Source organism: Coregonus clupeaformis, unplaced genomic scaffold (genome assembly GCF_020615455.1).
Source record: "Coregonus clupeaformis isolate EN_2021a unplaced genomic scaffold, ASM2061545v1 scaf0826, whole genome shotgun sequence".
In the NCBI taxonomy this organism is placed as follows: domain Eukaryota; kingdom Metazoa; phylum Chordata; class Actinopteri; order Salmoniformes; family Salmonidae; genus Coregonus; species Coregonus clupeaformis.
Genome location: NW_025534281.1, coordinates 183,726 through 189,725, shown reverse-complemented (window position 1 = coordinate 189,725; position 6,000 = coordinate 183,726).

The following is a 6,000-nucleotide window of genomic DNA, read 5'->3' as shown; positions in this document are numbered from 1 at the left end:
TCACTAGGTCCCCCCGTGTGGTTCTGGGATTTTTGCTCATCATTCTTGTGATTATTTTGACCACGGGGTGAGATCTTGCGTTGACGGCCCCAGATCGAGGGAGATTATCAGTGGTCTTGTATGTCTTCTATTTCCTAATAATTGCTCCCACAGTTGATTTATTTAAACCAAGCTGCTTACCTATTGCATATTCAGTCTTCCCAGCCTGGTGCAGGTCTACAATTTTGTTTCTGGTGTCCTTTGACAGCTCTTTGGTCTTGGCCATAGTGGAGTTTGGAGTGTGACTGTTTGAGGTTGTGGATAGGTGTCTTTTATACTGATAACAAGTTCAAACAGGTGCCATTAATACAGGTAACGAGTGGAGGACAGAGGAACCTCTTAAAGAAGTTGTTACAGGTCTGTGAGAGCCAGAAATCTTGCTTGTTTGTAGGTGACCAAATACTTATTTTCCACCTAATTTGCTAATAAATTCATTAAAAATCCTACAATGTGATTTTCTGCATTTTTCTCTCTCAATTTGTCTGTCATAGTTGACGTGTACCTATGATGAAAATTACAGGCCTCTCTCATCTTTTTAAGTGGGAGAACTTGCACAATTGGTGGCTGACTAAATACTTTTTCCCCACTGTCTGCTATCTCTCATGGCTCCAAAGTGGAGGTGTTGACATGTTGGGTGCACCGAGCTGTCTGTTTGAGCTACTGGCGCATTAGCTCGGTCACCCATGCATACCGCCTACAAGACATGCCACCAGAGGTCTCTTCACAGTCTCCAAGTCCAGAACAGACTGATCTCTCATAGTCTGTTCTGGACTTGGGGACTGTGAAGAGACCTCTGGTGCATTCTTCGTGGGGTACTACATAGAGCCATGACTACATGGAACTGTATTCCACATCAAGTAACTGATGCAAGTAGTAAAATAAGATTTTAAAAAACACCTTATAGAACAGCGGGGACTGTGAAGCAACACAAACCTAGGCGCAGACACATGCATACACACACACGATAACATTTTTGTACTGTAGATATGTGGTAGTGGTGGAGTAGGGGCCTGAGGGCACACAGTGTGTTGTGAAATCTGTGAATGTATTGTAATGTTTTTAAAATTGTATGAACTGCCTTAATTTTGCTGGACCCCAGGAAGGGGATCCATAATAAATACAAGTCCCAGATGAAGAATAAGACCCTATTTCAAAGCATAGTACATGTAATGTTAGCCAAGTACAATGTAATTACTAGTTGTTACACAGGATTTAGCTAGTTAAAATGAAGTGTATCTTTAGGAGTACTTGTACTTAATATGTACAGTACATTACCCATCCTGACAACCTGGCCCTCAATTTAAAGCTTGTGGAAGTGACATCCAAGTGGGAGAATAAATACACTAGTACACCACTGATAGAAGAATTTGGTAATGAATAATTATTACACTCCGATTCTTTGTGAAATGTGTTAGAATCATAAAACTACAATCTGATAATGTGTTTAGCTTAGTTAGAAGTAAAACAAGGGCTTTGGCTTTTTTTATATCTATGCAAGCAGAATGCAACTGTGAAACCAATAACAGAAAACAGGATGTGAAACTAGACACTGAGAAGGCACGGAGGAGCGGCTTCTATGGAGGAACTTTGAATGTCTGAACTTCAGAGTTGGTTTAACGTTGGACCAGAGCAGATGTTAGCTAGCTAACAACCTTGTTTGTGCAGTGCAGTGTAGCACTAGAATTAAAAACAGGTCCTACCTTTATGTCGTTAATGAATCCAATGTGAGACGTGGTGACTATAGTATCCTTAACTAGCATTGAAAAAGTTCATCCATTCTTCTCAAAATTAAACATATCTCCCTAATTTCTGAATCATGCTTGTAACGTTGTCAGTAGGATACAGTAACCTGCTTCAGAGGGGAGGAGCAGGTAGTTTCCACACGCACACCCACTGGCAAAGATTTCCATTCCAGCTGGCAGGCAGAAACTGGAATACGTTTCTAGAGTGAGCTTTGTTGCGATTTTTGTGGGACTGGAAAAAAATACCCGGAAAGTAAAATAAGGTTATTACCTGGATCGCATGCTTTTAAAATAACTGCTGTTCCTTAAAAGTGTATTTACACTTTAGTTTCCGGTTCTTTTTCAGTTCTGTTCCCTGAACTGGTTCCAATCCCTAGAGAAATTATTTGGATGAAGGTCATGCTTAGGCTAATAAACAATTGAGGGAAATAAATTGCTACAGTTTACACTTTTTAGTAATTTTATGAAATGTTGTAATCTGATCTCGGAATGCACGGACCGTTAGTAGTGGGGAACAGGAAGTTCCGGGCAGGCGGGCACCATTCTTCACAATAAAGAAAGCGCCAGAACTGTGCAGTCAAGAAGATAACCTTTGTGTCCGTTTCTATATATTACTACAGGTATGTAATAGCATGTTTAAACTTTGTAATGTCGAAAGAACATGTCATATCATGCTAGGTAAAAAATCCGTTAAGGTATTATCAAATTTGTTTGTATGATGTGTTATTTTTGTGTCAAACCAAGTGAAGAACGTGAAAACTATTTTACAAGTCACATAGCTTGATACTTTTGGTTTGTCTGAGTGGATGTACATAATTTTCTCATGGTAATTTCATAAATAATCCATTTATTTTAGATTTCTGAGTTGGTTTAGCATATTTTGGTTTTGTGTAAAATTCACAAGCTGGGAAAATGGCGGCTACTCTCGGTCAGTGTCAACGGACTTCAGTGAGGACAGTGCGGGTGCATCAGATAGAGACAATTTCACGGTCGGACTACTGTTTGAAGCAGAATGTAATGATTAGCAGTTTTCTACATGTGTACTAATATTCAGACACATTCTGTTGTTTCTGTCTTTATCAATAAATGTTGCTATGGTGTGAACAGGAAATACAATTGGTTTTTGATTGAAGTAATACAGTGAAGACAAGGTTTTAAGGAAATTAGCACATAGTGCTGTCTATGACAAACTGTAACCTTGTACTAAATGTTTTTTTGAGTCATTTATGCGTTTATCTACTATAGGTTAGGTATTAGCTCAAAAGTATTGTGGAGCTCCTGCACCTTAATATAAACAGTACCCGGGCACCCAAAATGAGTATTAGCACCTATTTCAGTCCAAGTCAAGCACTGAATTAGGTAATTGAACCAGAAAAAAAGTGAAAATATTTTTTAGAAAATAAAGAAAATGCCAGAACTGTCAAGACAATAACTTTTGTGTCCGTTTCTCTTTATTACTACGGGCCGATTCAGATAAGTCTGAGGCCGGTAACATCAACAGTGAGAACACAACCCAGCCTGCCTCTCTCCTTCCACACTGAGTCCAAACCTACAGTCACTGGGTCCTGATTGTGACAGTGGAGCCCAGTTTACTGCAGGATCCAGAGATGGCATCAGTGAAGCTGGAAGACTGCAGTCAAACACTGGAGCTGAATGTCAACATTAAAAATGAAGAAGAGGAGGAGAAGATTGGGAAATCTGTTTCTCACGGTAAGAGCAGGTTCTATCTAACTAAGTTTGTTGGACATGATTTGGAAAGGCAAACACCTGTCTATATACAGTGCATTCGGAAAGTATTTAGACCCCTGGACCTTTTTGACATTTTGTTATGTTACAGCCTTGATTAAATTTTTTTCCCCTCATTAATCTACACACAATACCCCAAAATGACAAAGCAAAAACTGTTTTTTATCAATTGTTGCAAAAACAACAACAACTGAACTATCACATTTACATAAGTATTCAGACCCTTTACTCAGTACTTTGTTTAAGCACCTTTGGCAGTGATTACAGCCAAAGTCTTAATGGGTATGGCACTTCTAAGCTTGGCACACCTGTATTTGGGGAGTTTCTCCCATTCCTCTCTGCAGATCCTCTCAAGTTCTGTCAGGTTGGATGGGGCGGGTCACTGCACAGCTATTTTCAGGTCTCCAGAGATGTTCAATTGGGTTTAAGTTCCGGCTCTGGCTGGGCCACTCAAGGACATTCAGAGACTTGTCCCGAAGCCACTCCTGCGTTGTCTTGGGTGTGTGCTTAGGGTTCGTTGTCCTGTTGGAAGGTGAACCTTCGCCCCGGTCTTGAGGTCCTGAGTGCACTGGAGCAGGTTTTCATCAAGGATCTCTCTGTACTTTGCTCCAATCATTTTCCCTCTATCCTGACTAGGCTCCCAGTCCCTGCCTCTGAACAACATCCCGCAGCATGATGCTTCTACCACCATGCTTCACCGTAAGGATGGTGCCAGGTTTCCTCCAGACGTGATGCTTGGCATTCAGGCCAAGAAGTTCAATCTTGGTTTCATCAGACCAGAGAATCTTGTTTCTCATCTGGCTTTCATGTGCCTTTTGCTGAGGGCTTCCGTCTGGCCACTCTTCCGTAAAGGCCTGATTGGTGGAGTGCTGCAGAGATGGTTGTCCTTCTGGAAGGTTGGCCCATCTCCATAGAGGAACTCTGGAGCTCTGTCAGAGTGACCATCATGTTCTTGGTCACCTCCCTGACCAAGGCCCTTCTCCCCCGATTGCTCAGTTTGGCCGGGCGGCCAGCTCTAGGAAGAGTCTTGTTGTTTCCAAACTTCTTCCATTTAAGAATGATTGAGGCCACTGTGTTCTTGGGGACCTTCAATGCTTGATACTGTTCCCCAGATACGGACAATTCCTTTGACCTCATGGCTTCGTTTTTAGCTCTGACTTGCACTGTCAACTCTGGGACCTTATATAGACAGTTGTGTGACTTTCCAAATAATCTCCAATCAATTGAATTTACCACAGTTGGACTCCAATTAAGTTTTAGAATCATCTCAAGGATGATCAATGGAAACAGGATCCACCTGAGCTCAATTTCGAGTCTCATAGCAAAGGGTGTGAATACTTATGTAAACAGGTATTGCTGTTTCATTTTTAATACATTTGAAAACATTTCTAAGAACCTCTTTTCACTTTGTAATTATGGGGTATTGTGTATAGATTGATGAGGATTTTTGATTTAATCCATTTTAGAATAAGACTGTAATGTAACAAATTGTGGAAAATGTCAAGGGGTCTGAATACTTTCCTAATGCACTGTACATATCCAAAAGTGGACCTTGAAGTTTGTCCTTAAATATCTATTGGGAGCCCATCTGGACCTTCCACTTTACCTCCCTTCAGATTGAAAATAGCATCAGATATTTCAACACCATCCAATTCCTTTTCCAGATCCAATTTAGTGTCTTCTGAAGTAGAGGGAAAATCAAGACCTGACTAGTTCAGTTCTCAGGAGTTTCAGAGTTGTAAAGTGTGTTGTAGTAGGAAGCAAATGTTTGGTTCATTTCTACAGGATCCATTGATAATTGTCCTTGTAAATTATGAATTGCATTAAAGGCTGCATTTTACTTCTTAATGTGCCAGGCCAGCAATTTACCAGGTTTTTCACCTTGATCATAGAAGGACTGTTTCAGCCTAGTTAAGCTGTTTGCAGCCTTTGAGGTGGGAAGTTCATCATACTGAGCTTTAAGACCAAATCATTCCTTGTTTACTTCTACTGAGTTATCCAAAAAAGCTTCCCTCTTTACGTGATTAGAGACAGGAATTGTGACTTGAATTGCTCTCCGGAACAGTGTGGCATTGAAAGGAGTGATAACGGGGTTAGGTTTAAGTGTTGAGGATGAGCAGTTGAAATGGAAGATTCCAGGTGTCTGTGACGCCCTCTGTTTGGTGAGACGTATATCCGGTGTAGAGCGTGGGGAACAGAGAATACATTATCTGTCAAGCTGGATTTTTGATGCATAGTCTCTGCCAGATAAGATCAAGGTAGGAAGTGTCAGTTATCCTGTGAGCGATTTTGTTCTGAAAATACTAGTGTTTTAGGGGTGAAGTTTATGGGCCTGTTGCAGCAGTGTATAGGCGTGAGATGCCTAGATGTGACAAGTCTGCAGGAGGGCATGAGATGAAGAAATGTGTGGTATCGGTGGAGAAAGTTCTGTGTGTTAGTTGTGGGGGTGCTAACGGGCTGGAGATCTGAGGTG